Here is a 17,717-nt window from a genome sequence, read left to right as displayed (position 1 = left end):
ATTGTGAATTTTGTATTGATGCCCGATTAAATTTCTGTGTTTCATCGTCAATGGGATGGTCGAAGCGTTACAGTAAACCTGCTGTGGTGCATCGGAGTCTAACACTAAGCCCCCAGCGAAGAGCCAAAGAACAGAATCCTCGAAACGTTACTCTTGCCAATATAAATCGGCATCGCGAATTTTGTACTGAATCCGGATGCAACTTCAGTGTTTCATCGTCAATGTGATGGTCGAAGGGTAACAGTAAACCTGCTGTGGTGCATCGGTGCCTAATACTGGGCCCCCAGGGAGGAGCCAAAGTACATACGCTTCGAAACGGTACTCCTGTTGACAGAAATCGGCATTGTGAATTTTGTATTGATGCCCGATTAAATTTCTGTGTTTCATCGTCAATGGGATGGTCGAAGCATTACAGTAAACCTGCTGTGGTGCATCGGAGTCTAACACTGAGCCCCCAGGGAAGAGCCAAAAAACAGAATCCTTGAAACGTTACTCTCGCCAATATAAATCGGCATTGCGAATTTTGTATTGAATCCGGATGCAACTTCAGTGTTTCATCGTCAATGTGATGGTCGAAGGGTAACAGTAAACCTGCTGTGGTGCATCGGTGCCTAATACTGGGCCCCCAGAGAGGAGCCAAAGTACATACGCTTCGAAACGGTACTCCTGTTGACAGAAATCGGCATTGTGAATTTTGCATTGATGCCCGATTAAATTTCTGTGTTTCATCGTTAATGGGATGGTCGAAGCGTTACAGTAAACCTGCTGTGGTGCACTGGAGTCTAACACGGAGCGCCCAGGGAAGAGCCAAAAAACATAATCCTCGAAACGTTACTCTCGCCAATATAAATCGGCATTGCGAATTTTGTATTGAATCCGGATGCAACTACAGTGTTTCATCGTCAATGTGATTGTCGGAGGGTAACAGTAAACCTGCTGTGGTGCATCGGTGCCTAATACTGGGCTCTCAGGGAGGAGCCAAAGTACATACGCTTCGAAACGGTACTCCTGTTGACAGAAATCGGCATTGTGAATTTTGTATTGATGCCCGATTAAATTTCTGTGTTTCATCGTCAATGGGATGGTCGAAGCGTTGCGTTACAGTAAACATGCTATGGTGCATCGGAGACTAACACTGAGAACCCAGCGAAGAGCCAAAAAACAGACTCCTCGACACGTTACTCTCGCCAATATAAATCGGCATTGCGAATTTTGTACTGAATCCGGATGCAACTTCAGTGTTTCATCGTCAATGTGATGGTCGAAGGGTAACAGTAAACCTGCTGTAGTACATCGGTGCCTAATACTGGGCCCCCAGGGAGGAGCCAAAGTACATACGCTTCGAAACTGTACTCCTGTTGACAGAAATCGGCATTGTGAATTTTGTATTGATGCCCGATTAAATTTCTGTGTTTCATCGTCAATGGGATGGTCGAAGCGTTACAGTAAACCTGCTGCGGTGCATCGGAGTCTAACACTGAGCCCCCAGCGAAGAGCCAAAAAACAGACTCCTCGATACGTTACTCTCGCCAGTATAAATCGACATTGCGAATTTTGTATTGAATCCGGATGCAACTTCAGTGTTTCATCGTCAATGTGATGATCGAAGGGTAACAGTAAACCTGCTGTGGTGCATCGGTGCCTAATACTGGGCCCCCAGGGAGGAGCCAAAGTACATACGCTTCGAAACGGTACTCCTGTTGACAGAAATCGGCATTGTGAATTTTGTATTGATGCCCGATTAAATTTCTGTGTTTCATCGTCAATGGGATGGCCGAAGCGTTACAGTAAACCTGCTGTGGTGCATCGGAGTCTAACACTGAGCCCCCAGCGAAGTGCCAAAACAGACTCCTCAAAACGTTACTCTCGCCAATATAAATCGGCATTGCGAATTTTGTATTGAATCCGGATGCAACTTCACTGTTTCATCGTCAATGTGATGGTCGAAGGGTAACAGTAAACCTGCTGTGGTGCATCGGTGCCTAATACTGGGCCCCCAGGGAGGAGCCAAAGTACATACGCTTCGAAACGGTACTCCTGTTGACAGAAATCGGCATTGTGAATTTTGTATTGATGCCCGATTAAATTTCTGTGTTTCATCGTCAATGGGATGGTCGAAGCGTTACAGTAAACCTGCTGTGGTGCATCGGAGTCTAACACTGAGCCCCCAGGGAAGAGCCAAAAAACAACCTCCTCGAATCGTTACTCTCGCCAATATAAATCGGCATGTCGAATTTGGTATTGAATCCGAATGCAACTTCAGTGTTTCATCGTCAATGTGATGGTCGAAGGGTAACAGTAAACCTGCTGTGGTGCATAGGTCCATAATACTGGGCCCCCAGGGAGGAGCCAAAGTACATACGCTTCGAACCGGTACTCCTGTTGACAGAAATCGGCATTGTGAATTTTGTATTGATGCCCGATTAAATTTCTGTGTTTCATCGTCAATGGGATGGTCGAAGCGTTACAGTAAAACTGCTGTGGTGCATCGGAGTCTAACACCGAGCACCCAGGGAAGAGCCAAAAAACAGACTCCTCGAAACTTTACTCTCGCCAATATAAATCGGCATTGCGAATTTTGTACTGAATCCGGATGCACCTTCAGTGTTTTATCGTCAATGTGATGGTCGAAGGGTAACACTAAACCTGCTGTGGTGCATCGGTGAGTAACACTGGGGCCCCATGGAGAAGCCAAAGTACATACGCTTCGAAACGGTACTCCTGTTGACAGAAATCGGCATTGTGAATTTTGTATTGATGCCCGATTAAAATTCTGTGTTTCATCGTCAATGGGATGGTCGAAGCGTTACAGTAAACCTGCTGTGGTGCATCGGAGTCTAACACTAAGCCCCCAGCGAAGAGCCAAAGAACAGAATCCTCGAAATGTTACTCTCGCCAATATAAATCGGCATTGCGAATTTTGTATTGAATCCGGATGCAACTTCAGTGTTTCATCGTCAATGTGATGGTCGAAGGGTAACAGTAAACCTGCTGTGGTGCATCGGTGCCTAATACTGGGCCCCCAGGGAGGAGCCAAAGTACATACGCTTCGAAACGGTACTCCTGTTGACAGAAATCGGCATTGTGAATTTTGTATTGATGCCCGATTAAATTTCTGTGTTTCATCGTCAATGGGATGGTCGGAGCGTTACAGTAAACCTGCTGTGGTGCATCGGAGTCTAACACTGAGCCCCCAGCCAAGAGCCAAAAAACAGACTCCTCGAAACGTTACTCTCGCCAATATAAATCGGCGTTGCGAATTTGGTATTGAATCCGGATGCAACTACAGTGTTTCATCGTCAATGTGATGGTCGGAGGGTAACAGTAAACCTGCTGTGGTGCATCGGTGCCTAATACTGGGCCCCCAGAGAGGAGCCAAAGTACATACGCTTCGAAACGGTACTCCTGTTGACAGAAATCGGCATTGTGAATTTTGTATTGATGCCCGATTAAATTACTGTGTTTCATCGTCAATGGGATGGTCGTAGCGTTACAGTAAACCTGCTGTGGTGCATCGGAGTCTAACACTAAGCCCCCAGCGAAGAGCCAAAGAACAGAATCCTCTTAACGTTACTCTCGCCAATATAAATCGGCATTGCGAATTTTGTGTTGAATCCGGATGCAACTACAGTGTTTCATCGTCAATGTGATGGTCGAAGGGTAACAGTAAACCTGCTGTGGTGCATCGGTGCCTAATACTGGGCCCCCAGGGAGGAGCCAAAGTACATACGCTTCGAAACCATACTCCTGTTGACAGAAATCGGCATTGTGAATTTCGTATTGATGCCCGATTAAATTACTGTGTTTCATCGTCAATGGGATGGTCGAAGCGTTACAGTAAAGCTGCTGTGGTGCATCGGAGTCTAACACTGAGCCCCCAGGGAAGAGCCAAAAAACAACCTCCTCGAAACGTTACTCTCGCCAATATAAATCGTCATGTCGAATTTGGTATTGAATCCGAATGCAACTTCAGTGTTTCATCGTCAATGTGATGGTCGAAGGGTAACAGTAAACCTGCTGTGGTGCATAGGTCCATAATACTGGGCCCCCAGGGAGGAGCCAAAGTACATACGCTTCGAACCGGTACTCCTGTTGACAGAAATCGGCATTGTGAATTTTGTATTGATGCCCGATTAAATTTCTGTGTTTCATCGTCAATGGGATGGTCGAAGCGTTACAGTAAAACTGCTGTGGTGCATCGGAGTCTAACACTGAGCCCCCAGGGAAGAGCCAAAGAACAGACTCCTCGAAACTTTACTCTCGCCAATATAAATCGGCATTGCGAATTTTGTATTGAATCCGGATGCACCTTCAGTGTTTTATCGTCAATGTGATGGTCGAAGGGTAACACTAAACCTGCTGTGGTGCATCGGTGAGTAACACTGGGGCCCCATGGAGAAGCCAAAGTACATACGCTTCGAAACTGTACTCCTGTTGACAGAAATCGGCATTGTGAATTTTGTATTGATGCCCGATTAAATTTCTGTGTTTCATCGTCAATGGGATGGTCGAAGCGTTACAGTAAACCTGCTGTGGTGCATCGGAGTCTAACACTAAGCCCCCAGCGAAGAGCCAAAGAACAGAATCCTCTTGACGTTACTCTCGCCAATATAAATCGGCATTGCGAATTTTGTATTGAATCCGGATGCAACTTCAGTGTTTCATCGTCAATGTGATGGTCGAAGGGTAACAGTAAACCTGGTGTGGTGCATCGGTGCCTAATACTGGGCCCCCAGGGAGGAGCCAAAGTACATACGCTTCGAAACGGTACTCCTGTTGACAGAAATCGGCATTGTGAATTTTGTATTGATGCCCGATTAAATTTCTGTGTTTCATCGTCAATGGGATGGTCGGAGCGTTACAGTAAACCTGCTGTGGTGCATCGGAGTCTAACACTGAGCCCCCAGCCAAGAGCCAAAAAACAGACTCCTCGAAACGTTAGTCTCGCCAATATAAATCGGCGTTGCGAATTTGGTATTGAATCCGGATGCAACTACAGTGTTTCATCGTCAATGTGATGGTCGGAGGGTAACAGTAAACCTGCTGTGGTGCATCGGTGCCTAATACTGGGCCCCCAGAGAGGAGCCAAAGTACATACGCTTCGAAACGGTACTCCTGTTTGTCAGAAATCGGCATTGTGAATTTTGTATTGATGCCCGATTAAATTACTGTGTTTCATCGTCAATGGGATGGTCGAAGCGTTACAGTAAACCTGCTGTGGTGCATCGGAGTCTAACACTAAGCCCCCAGCGAAGAGCCAAAGAACAGAATCCTCTTAACGTTACTCTCGCCAATATAAATCGGCATTGCGAATTTTGTATTGAATCCGGATGCAACTACAGTGTTTCATCGTCAATGTGATGGTCGAAGGGTAACAGTAAACCTGCTGTGGTGCATCGGTGCCTAATACTGGGCCCCCAGGGAGGAGCCAAAGTACATACGCTTCGAAACCGTACTCCTGTTGACAGAAATCGGCATTGTGAATTTCGTATTGATGCCCGATTAAATTACTGTGTTTCATCGTCAATGGGATGGTCGAAGCGTTACAGTAAACCTGCTGTGGTGCATCGGAGTCTAACACTAAGCCCCCAGCGAAGAGCCAATGAACAGAATCCTCTTAACGTTACTCACGCCAATATAAATCGGCATTGCGAATTTTGTATTGAATCCGGATGTAACTACAGTGTTTCATCGTCAATGTGATGGTCGAAGGGTAACAGTAAACCTGCTGTGGTGCATCGGTGCCTAATACTGGGCCCCCAGGGAGGAGCTAAAGTACATACGCTTCGAAACGGTACTCCTGTTGACAGAAATCGGCATTGTGAATTTTGTATTGATGCCCGATTAAATTACTGTGTTTCATCGTCAATGGGATGGTCGAAGCGTTACAGTAAACCTGCTGTGGTGCATCGGAATCTAACACTGAGCCCCCAGGGAAGAGCCAAAAAACAGAATCCTCTAAACGTTACTCTCGCCAATATAAATCGGCATTGCGAATTTTGTATTGTATCCGGATGCAACTATAGTGTTTCATCGTCAATGTGATGGTCGAAGGGTAACAGTAAAGCTGCTGTGGTACATCGGTGCCTAATACTGGGCTCTCAGGGAGGAGCCAAAGTACATACGCTTCGAAACGGTACTCCTGTTGACAGAAATCGGCATCGTGAATTTTGTATTGCTGCCCGATTAAATTTCTGTGTTTCATCGTCAATGGGATGGTCGAAGCGTTACAGTAAACCTGCTGTGGTGCATCGGAGTCTAACACTGAGCCCCCAGGGAATAGCCAAAAAACAGTCTCCTCGAAACGATACTCTCGCCAATATAAATCGGCATTGCGAATTTTGTATTGAATCCGGATGCAACTACAGTGTTTCATCGTCAATGTGATTGTCGAAGGGTAACAGTAAACCTTCTGTGGTGCATCGGAGTCTAACACTGAGCCCCCAGGGAAGAGCCAAAGAACAGACTCCTCGAAACGTTACTCTCGCCAATATAAATCAGCATTGCGAATTTTGTATTGAATCCGGATGCAACTACAGTGTTTCATCGTCAATGTGATGGTCGAAGGGTAACAGTAAACCTGCTGTGGTTCATCGGTGCCTAATACGGGGCCCCCAGGGAGGTGCCAAAGTACATACGCTTCGAAACGGTACTCCTGTTGACAGAAATCGGCATTGTGAATTTTGTATTGATGCCCGATTAAATTTCTGTGTTTCATCGTCAATGGGATGGTCGAAGCGTTACAGTAAACCTGCTGTGGTGCATCGGAGTCTAACACTGAGCCCCCAGGGAAGAGCCAAAAAACAGAATCCTCTAAACGTTACTCTCGCCAATATAAATCGGCATTGTGAATTTTGTATGGTATCCGGATGCAACTACAGTGTTTCATCGTCAATGTGATGGTCGAAGGGTAACAGTAAAGCTGCTGTGGTGCATCGGTGCGTAATACTGGGCCCCCAGGGAGGAGCCAAAGTACATACGCTTCGAAACGGTACTCCTGTTGACAGAAATCGGCATCGTGTTTTTTGTATTGATGCCCGATTAAATTTCTGTGTTTCATCGTCAATGGGATGGTCGAAGCGTTACAGTAAACCTGCTGTGGTGCATCGGAGTCTAACACTGAGCCCCCAGGGAAGAGCCAAAAAACAGACTCCTCGAAACGTTACTCTCGCCAATATAAATCGGCATTGCGAATTTTGTATTGAATCCGGATGCAACTACAGTGTTTCATCGTCAATGTGATGGTCGAAGGGTAACAGTAATCCCGTTGTGGTGCATCGGTGCCTAATACTGGGCCCCCAGGGAGGAGCCAAAGTACATACGCTTCGAAACGGTACTCCTGTTGACAGAAATCGGCATTGTGAATTTTGTATTGATGCCCGATTAAATTTCTGTGTTTCATCGTCAATGGGATGGTCGAAGCGTTAAAGTAAATCCGCTGCGGTGCATCGGAGCCCCCAGGGAAGAGCCAAAGAACAGACTCCTCGAAACGTTACTCTCGCCAATATAAATCGGCATTGCGAATTTTGTATTGAATCCGGATGCAACATCAGAGTTTCATCGTCAATGGGATGGTCGAAGGGTAACAGTAAACCTGCTGTGGTGCATAGATGCCTAATACTGGGCCCCCAGGGAGGAGCCAAAGTACATACGCTTCGAACCGGTACTCCTGTTGACAGAAATCGGCATTGTGAATTTTGTATTGATGTCCGATTAAATTTCTGTGTTTCATCGTCAATGGGATGGTCAAAGCGTTACAGTAAACCTGCTGTGGTGCATCGGAGTCTAACACTGTGCCCCCAGGGAAGAGCCAAAAAACAGAATCCTCTTAACGTTACTCACGCCAATATAAATCGGCATTGCGAATTTTGTATTGAATCCGGATGCAACTACAGTGTTTCATCGTCAATGTGATGGTCGAAGGGTAACAGTAAACCTGCTGTGGTGCATCGGTGCCTAATACTGGGCCCCCAGGGAGGAGCCAAAGTACATACGCTTCGAAACGGTACTCCTGTTGACAGAAATCGGCATTGTGAATTTCGTATTGATGCCCGATTAAATTACTGTGTTTCATCGTCAATGGGATGGTCGAAGCGTTACAGTAAACCTGCTGTGGTGCATCGGAGTCTAACACTAAGCCCCCAGCGAAGAGCCAAAGAACAGAATCCTCTTGACGTTACTCTCGCCAATATAAATCGGCATTGCGAATTTTGTATCGAATCCGGATGCAACTACAGTGTTTCATCGTCAATGTGATTGTCGAAGGGTAACAGTAAACCTGCTGTGGTGCATCGGTGCCTAATACTGGGCCCCCAGGGAGGCGCCAAAGTACATACGCTTCGAAACGGTACTCCTGTTGACAGAAATCGGCATTGTGAATTTTGTATTGATGCCCGATTAAATTTCTGTGTTTCATCGTCAATGAGATGGTCGAAGCGTTACAGTAAACCTGCTGTGGTGCATCGGAGTCTAACACTGAGCCCCCAGCCAAGAGCCAAAAAACAGAATCCTCTAAACGTTACTCTCGCCAATATAAATCGGCATTGCGAATTTTGTATTGTATCCGGATGCAACTACAGTGTTTCATCGTCAATGTGATGGTCGAAGGGTAACAGTAAAGCTGCTGTGGTGCATCGGTGCCTAATACTGGGCTCTCAGGGAGGAGCCAAAGTACATACGCTTCGAAACGGTACTCCTGTTGACAGAAATCGGCATCGTGAATTTTGTATTGCTGCCCGATTAAATTTCTGTGTTTCATCGTCAATGGGATGGTCGAAGCGTTACAGTAAACCTGCTGTGGTGCATCGGAGTCTAACACTGAGCCCCCAGGGAATAGCCAAAAAACAGACTCCTCGAAACGTTACTCTCGCCAATATAAATCGGCATTGCGAATTTTGTATTGAATCCGGATGCAACTACAGTGTTTCATCGTCAATGTGATGGTCGAAGGGTAACAGTAATCCTGTTGTGGTGCATCGGTGCCTAATACTGGGCCCCCAGGGTGGAGCCCAAGTACATACGCTTCGAAACGGTACTCCTGTTGACAGAAATCGGCATTGTGAATTTTGTATTGATGCCCGATTAAATTTCTGTGTTTCATCGTCAATGGGATGGTCGAAGCGTTAAAGTAAACCTGCTGCGGTGCATCGGAGTCTAACACTGAGCCCCCAGGGAAGAGCCAAAGAACAGACTCCTCGAAACATTACTCTCGCCAATATAAATCGGCATTGCAAATTTTGTATTGAATCCGGATGCAACTTCAGTGTTTCATCGTCAATGTGATGGTCGAAGGGTAACAGTAAACCTGCTGTGGTTCATCGGTGCCTAATACTGGGCCCCCAGGGAGAAGCCAAAGTACATACGCTTCGAAACGGTACTCCTGTTGACAGAAATCGGCATCGTGTTTTTTGTATTGATGCCCGATTAAATTTCTGTGTTTCATCGTCAATGGGATGGTCGAAGCGTTACAGTAAACCTGCTGTGGTGCATCGGAGTCTAACACTGAGCCCCCAGGGAAGAGCCAAAAAACAGACTCCTCGAAACGTTACTCTCGCCAATATAAATCGGCATTGCGAATTTTGTATTGAATCCGGATGCAACAACAGTGTTTCATCGTCAATGTGATGGTCGTAGGGTAACAGTAATCCCGTTGTGGTGCATCGGTGCCTAATACTGGGCCCCCAGGGAGGAACCAAAGTACATACGCTTCGAAACGGTAATCCTGTTGACAGAAATCGGCGTTGTGAATTTTGTATTGATGCCCGATTAAATTTCTGTGTTTCATCGTCAATGGGATGGTCGGAGCGTAACAGTAAACCTGCTGTGGTGCATCGGAGTCTAACACTGAGCCCCCAGCGAAGAGCCAAAAAACAGACTCCTCGAAACGTTACTCTCGCCAATATAAATCGGCATTGCGAATTTTGTATTGAATCCGGATGCAACTACAGTGTTTCATCGTCAATGTGATGGTCGAAGGGTAACAGTAATCCTCTTGTGGTGCATCGGTGCGTAATACTGGGCCCCCAGGGAGGAGCCAAAGTACATACGCTTCGAAACGGTACTCCTGTTGACAGAAATCGGCATTGTGAATTTTGTATTGATGCCCGATTAAATTTCTGTGTTTCATCGTCAATGGGATGGTCGAAGCGTTAAAGTAAATCTGCTGCGGTGCATCGGAGTCTAACACTGAGCCCCCAGGGAAGAGCCAAAGAACAGACTCCTCGAAACGTTACTCTCGCCAATATAAATCGGCATTGCGAATTTTGTATTGAATCCGGATGCAACATCAGTGTTTCATCGTCAATGTGATGGTCGAAGGGTAACAGTAAACCTGCTGTGGTTCATCGGTGCCTAATACTGGGCCCCCAGGGAGGAGCCAAAGTACATACGATTCGAACCGGTACTCCTGTTGACAGAAATCGGCATTGTGAATTTTGTATTGATGTCCGATTAAATTTCTGTGTTTCATCGTCAATGGGATGGTCGAAGCGTTACAGTAAACCTGCTGTGGTGCATCGGAGTCTAACACTGAGCCCCCAGGGAAGAGCCAAAAAACAGACTCCTCTAAAAGTTACTCTCGCCAATATAAATCGGCATTGCGAATTTTGTACTGAATCCGGATGCAACTTCAGTGTTTCATCGTCAATGTGATGGTCGAAGGGTAACAGTAAACCTGCTGTGGTGCATCGGTGCCTAATACTGGGCCCCCAGGGAGGAGCCAAAGTACATACGCTTCGAAACGGTACTCCTGTTGACTGAAATCGGCATTGTGAATTTTGTATTGATGCCCGGTTAAGTTTCTGTGTTTCATCGTCAATGGGATGGTCGAAGCGTTACAGTAAACCTGCTGTGGTGCATCGGAGTCTAACACTGAGCCCCCACCGAAGAGCCAAAGAACAGAATCCTCGAAACGTTACTCTCGCCAATATAAATCGGCATTGCGAATTTTGTATTGAATCCGGATGCAACTACAGTGTTTCATCGACAATGTGATGGTCGAAGGGTAACAGTAAACCTGCTGTGGTGCATCGGTGCCTAATACTGGGCCCCCAGGGAGGAGCCAAAGTACATACGCTTCGAAACGGTACTCCTGTTGACAGAAATCGGCATTGTGAATTTTGTATTGATGCCCGATTAAATCTCTGTGTTTCATCGTCAATGGGATGGTCGTAGCGTTACAGTAAATCTGCTGTGGAGCATCGGAGTCTAACACTGAGCACCCAGGGAATAGCCAAAAAACAACCTCCTCGAAACGTTACTCTCGCCAATATAAATAGGCATTGCGAATTTGGTATTGAATCCGGATGCAACTTCAGTGTTTCATCGTTAATGTGATGGTCGAAGGGTAACAGTAAACCTGCTGTGGTGCATCGGTGCGTAATACTGGGCCCCCAGGGAGGAGCCAAAGTACATACGCTTCGAAACGGTACTCCTGTTGACAGAAATCGGCATTGTGAATTTTGTATTGATGCCCGATTAAATTTCTGTGTTTCATCGTCAATGGGATGGTCGAAGTGTTACAGTAAACCTGCTGTGGTGCATCTGCGTCTAACACTGAGCCCGCAGGGAAGAGCCAAAAAACAGACTCCTCGAAACGTTACTCTCGCCAATATAAATCGGCATTGCGAATTTTGTATTGTATCCGGATGCAACTACAGTGTTTCATCGTCAATGTGGCGGTCGAAGGGTAACAGTAATCCTGTTGTGGTGCATCGGTGCCTAGTACTGGGCCCCCAGGGAGCAGCCAAAGTACATACGCTTCGAAACGGTACTCCCGTTGACAGATATCTGCATTGTGAATTTTGAATTGATTCCCGATTAAATTTCTGTGTTTCATCGTCAATGGGATGGTCGAAGCGTTACAGTAAACCTGCTGCGGTGAAACGGAGTCTAACACTGAGCCCCCAGGGAAGAGCCAAAAAATAGACTCCTAGAAACGTTACTCTCGCCAATATAAATCGGCATTGCGAATTTTGTATTGAATCCGGATGCAACTTCAGTGTTTCATCGTCAATGTGATGGTCGAAGGGTAACAGTAAACCTGCTGTGGTGCATCGGTGCCTAATACTGGGCCCCCAGGGAGGAGCCAAAGTACATACGCTTCGAAACGGTACTCCTGTTGACAGAAATCAGCATCGTGAATTTTGAATTGATGCCCGACTAAATTTCTGTGTTTCATCGTCAATGGGATGGTCGAAGCGTTACAGTAAACCTGCTGTGGTGCATCGGAGTCTAACACTGAGCCCCCAGGGAAGAGCCAAAAAACAGACTCCTCGAAACGTTACTCTCGCCAATATAAATCGGCATTGCGAATTTTGTATTGAATCCGGATGCAACTTCAGTGTTTCATCGTCAATGTGATGGTCGAAGGGTAACAGTAAACCTGCTGTGGTGCATCGGTGCCTAATACTGGGCCCCCAGGGAGGAGCCAAAGTACATACGCTTCGAAACGGTACTCCTGTTGACAGAAATCGGCATCGTGAATATTGTATTGATGCCCGAATAAATTTCTGTGTTTCATCATCAATTGGATGGTCGAAGCGTTACAGTAAACCTGCTGTAGTGCATCTGAGTCTAACACTGAGCCCCTAGCGAAGAGCCAAAAAACAGACTCCTCGAAACGTTACTCTCGCCAATATAAATCGGCATTGCGAATTTTGTATTGAATCCGGATGCAACTTCAGTGTTTCATCGTGAATGTGATGGTCGAAGGCTAACAGTAAACCTGTTGTGGTGTATCGGTGCCTAAAACTGGGCCCCCAGAGAGGAGCCAAAGTACATACGCTTCGAATCGGTACTCCTGTTGACAGAAATCGGCATTGTGAATTTTGTATTGATGCCCGATTAAATTTCTGTGTTTCATCGTCAATGGGATGGTCGAAGCGTTACAGTAAACCTGCTGTTGTGCAGCGGAGTCTAACACTGAGCCCCCAGCGAAGAGCTAAAAAACAGACTCCTCGAAACGTTACTCTCGCCAATATAAATCGGGATTGCGAATTTTGTATTGATTCCGGATGCAACATCAGTGTTTCATCGTCAATGGGATTGTCGAAGGGGAACAGTAAACCTGCTGTGGTTCATAGGTGCCTAATACTGGGCCCCCAGGGAGGAGCCAAAGTACATACGCTTCGAAACGGTACTCCTGTTGACAGAAATCGGCATTGTGAATTTTGTATTGATGCCCGATTAAATTTCTGTGTTTCATCATCAATTGGATGGTCGAAGCGTTACAGTAAACCTGCTGTAGTGCATCTGAGTCTAACACTGAGCCCCTAGCGAAGAGCCAAAAAACAGACTCCTCGAAACGTTACTCTCGCCAATATAAATCGGCATTGCGAATTTTGTATTGAATCCGGATGCAACTTCAGTGTTTCATCGTGAATGTGATGGTCGAAGGCTAACAGTAAACCTGTTGTGGTGTATCGGTGCCTAAAACTGGGCCCCCAGAGAGGAGCCAAAGTACATACGCTTCGAATCGGTACTCCTGTTGACAGAAATCGGCATTGTGAATTTTGTATTGATGCCCGATTAAATTTCTGTGTTTCATCGTCAATGGGATGGTCGAAGCGTTACAGTAATCCTGCTGTGGTGCATCGGAGTCTAACACTAAGCCCACAGGGAAGAGCCAAAAAACATACTCCCCGAAACGTTACTCTCGTCAATATAAATCGGCATTGCGAATTTTGTATTGAATCCGGATCCAATTTCTGTGTTTCATCGTCAATGTGATGGTCAAAAAGTTACAGTAAAACTGCTGTGGTGCATCGGAGTCTAACACTAAGCCCCCAGCGAAGAGCCAATGAACAGTATCCTCTTAACGTTACTCTCGCCAATATAAATCGGCATTGCGAATTTTGTATTGAATCCGGATGTAACTACAGTGTTTCATCGTCAATGTGATGGTCGAAGGGTAGCAGTAAACCTGCTGTGGTGCATCGGTGCCTAATACTGGGCCCCCAGGGAGGAGCCAAAGTACATGCGCTTCGAAACGGTACTCCTGTTGACAGAAATCGGCATTGTGAATTTCGTATTGATGCCCGATTAAATTACTGTGTTTCATCGTCAATGGGATGGTCGAAGCGTTACAGTAAACCTGCTGTGGTGCATCGGAGTCTAACACTTAGCCCCCAGCGAAGAGCCAAAGAACAGAATCCTCTTGACGTTACTCTCGCCAATATAAATCGGCATTGCGAATTTTGTATTGAATCCGGATGCAACTACAGTGTTTCATCGTCAATGTGATTGTCGAAGGGTAACAGTAAATCTGCTGTGGTGCATCGGTGCCTAATACTGGGCCCCCATGGAGGATCCCAAGTACATACGCTTCGAAACGGTACTCCTGTTGACAGAAATCGGCATTGTGAATTTAGTATTGATGCCCGATTAAATTACTGTGTTTCATCGTCAATGGGATGGTCGAAGCGTTAAAGTAAACCTGCTGCGGTGCATCGGAGTCTAACACTGAGCCCCCAGGGAAGAGCCAAAGAACAGACTCCTCGAAACGTTACTCTCGCCAATATAAATCGGCATTGCGAATTTTGTATTGAATCCGGATGCAACTTCAGTGTTTCATCGTCAATGTGATGGTCGAAGGGTAACAGTAAACCTGCTGTGGTTCATCGGTGCCTAATACTGGGCCCCCAGGGAGGAGCCAAAGTACATACGCTTCGAAACGGTACTCCTGTTGACAGAAATCGGCATTGTGAATTTTGTATTGATGCCCGATTAAATTTCTGTGTTTCATCGTCAATGGGATGGTCGAAGCGTTACAGTAAACCTGCTGTGGTGCATCGGAGTCTAACCCTGAGCCCCCAGGGAAGAGCCAAAATACAGAATCCTCTAAACGTTACTCTCGCCAATATAAATCGGCATTGTGAATTTTGTATTGTATCCGGATGCAACTAAAGTGTTTCATCGTCAATGTGATGGTCGAAGGGTAACAGTAAAGCTGCTGTGGTGCATCGGTGCGTAATACTGGGCCCCCAGGGAGGAGCCAAAGTACATACGCTTCGAAACGGTACTCCTGTTGACAAAATTCGGCATCGTGTTTTTTGTATTGATGCCCGATTAAATTTCTGTGTTTCATCGTCAATGGGATGGTCGAAGCGTTACAGTAAACCTGCTGTGGTGCATCGGAGTCTAACACTGAGCCCCCAGGGAAGAGCCAAAAAACAGACTCCTCGAAACGTTACTCTCGCCAATATAAATCGGCATTGCGAATTTTGTATTGAATCCGGATGCAACTACAGTGTTTCATCGTCAATGTGATGGTCGAAGGGTAACAGTAATCCCGTTGTGGTGCATCGGTGCCTAATACAGGGCCCCCAGGGAGGAGCCAAAGTACATACGCTTCGAAACGGTACTCCTGTTGACAGAAATCGGCATTGTGAATTTTGTATTGATGCCCGATTAAATTTCTGTGTTTCATCGTCAATGGGATGGTCGGAGCGTAACAGTAAACCTGCTGTGGTGCATCGGAGTCTAACACTGAGCCCCCAGCGAAGAGCCAAAAAACAGACTCCTCGAAACGTTACTCTCGCCAATATAAATCGGCATTGCGAATTTTTTATTGAATCCGGATGCAACTACAGTGTTTCATCGTCAATGTGATGGTCGAAGGGTAACAGTAATCCTCTTGTGGTGCATCGGTGCGTAATACTGGGCCCCCAGGGAGGAGCCAAAGTACATACGCTTCGAAACGGTACTCCTGTTGACAGAAATCGGCATCGTGAATATTGTATTGATGCCCGAATAAATTTCTGTGTTTCATCGTCAATGGGATGGTCGAAGCGCTACAGTAAACCTGCTGTGGTGCATCAGAGTCTAACACTGAGATCCCAGGGAAGAGCCAAAAACAGACTCCTCGAAACGTTACTCTCGCCAATATAAATCGGCATTGCGAATTTTGTATTGAATCCGGATGCAACATCAGTGTTTCATCGTCAATGGGATGGTCGAAGGGTAACAGTAAACCTGCTGTGGTGCATAGATGCCTAATACTGGGCCCCCAGGGAGGAGCCAAAGTACATACGCTTCGAACCGGTACCCCTGTTGACAGAAATCGGCATTGTGAATTTTGTATTGATGTCCGATTAAATTTCTGTGTTTCATCGTCAATGGGATGGTCGAAGCGTTACAGTAAACCTGCTGTGGTGCATCAGAGTCTAACACTGAGCCCCCAGGGAAGAGCCAAAAAACAGACTCCTCTAAAAGTTACTCTCGCCAATATAAATCGGCATTGCGAATTTTGTACTGAATCCGGATGCAACTTCAGTGTTTCATCGTCAATGTGATGGTCGAAGGGTAACAGTAAACCTGCTGTGGTGCATCGGTGCCTAATACTGGGCCCCCAGGGAGGAGCCAAAGTACATACGCTTCGAAACGGTACTCCTGTTGACAGAAATCGGCATTGTGAATTTTGTATTGATGCCCGATTAAGTTTCTGTGTTTCATCGTCAATGGGATGGTCGAAGCGTTACAGTAAACCTGCTGTGGTGCATCGGAGTCTAACACTGAGCCCCCAGCGAAGAGCCAAAGAACAGAATCCTCGAAACGTTACTCTCGCCAATATAAATCGGCATTGCGAATTTTGTATTGAATCCGGATGCATCTACAGTGTTTCATCGACAATGTGATGGTCGAAGGGTAACAGTAAACCTGCTGTGGTGCATCGGTGCCTAATACTGGGCCCCCAGGGAGGAGCCAAAGTACATACGCTTCGAAACGGTACTCCTGTTGACAGAAATCGGCATTGTGAATTTTGTATTGATGCCCGATTAAATCTCTGTGTTTCATCGTCAATGGGATGGTCGAAGCGTTACAGTAAATCTGCTGTGGTGCATCGGAGTCTAACACTGAGCCCCCAGGGAATAGCCAAAAAACAACCTCCTCGAAACGTTACTCTCGCCAATATAAATCGGCATTGCGAATTTGGTATTGAATCCGGATGCAACTTCAGTGTTTCATCGTTAATGTGATGGTCGAAGGGTAACAGTAAACCTGCTGTGGTGCATCGGTGCGTAATACTGGGCCCCCAGGGAGGAGCCAAAGTACATACGCTTCGAAACGGTACTCCTGTTGACAGAAATCGGCATTGTGAATTTTGTATTGATGCCCGATTAAATTTCTGTGTTTCATCGTCAATGGGATGGTCGAAGTGTTACAGTAAACCAGCTGTGGTGCATCTGCGTCTAACACTGAGCCCGCAGGGAAGAGGCAAAAAACAGACTCCTCGAAACGTTACTCTCGCCAATATAAATCGGCATTGCGAATTTTGTATTGTATCCGGATGCAACTACAGTGTTTCATCGTCAATGTGGCGGTCGAAGGGTAACAGTAATCCTGTTGTGGTGCATCGGTGCCTAATACTGGGCCCCCAGGGAGCAGCCAAAGTACATACGCTTCGAAACGGTACTCCCGTTGACAGAAATCGGCATTGTGAATTTTGAATTGATTCCCGATTAAATTTCTGTGTTTCATCGTCAATGGGATGGTCGAAGCGTTACAGTAAACCTGCTGTTGTGCAGCGGAGTCTAACACTGAGCCCCCAGCGAAGAGCTAAAAAACAGACTCCTCGAAACGTTACTCTCGCCAATATAAATCGGGATTGCGAATTTTGTATTGATTCCGGATGCAACATCAGTGTTTCATCGTCAATGGGATTGTCGAAGGGGAACAGTAAACCTGCTGTGGTTCATAGGTGCCTAATACTGGGCCCC

This window comes from Schistocerca cancellata, unplaced genomic scaffold (assembly GCF_023864275.1).
Source record: "Schistocerca cancellata isolate TAMUIC-IGC-003103 unplaced genomic scaffold, iqSchCanc2.1 HiC_scaffold_1076, whole genome shotgun sequence".
NCBI classification, from domain to species: domain Eukaryota; kingdom Metazoa; phylum Arthropoda; class Insecta; order Orthoptera; family Acrididae; genus Schistocerca; species Schistocerca cancellata.
The sequence above is the reverse complement of the archived record's forward strand: the minus strand, read 5'-3'. Positions refer to the sequence as shown.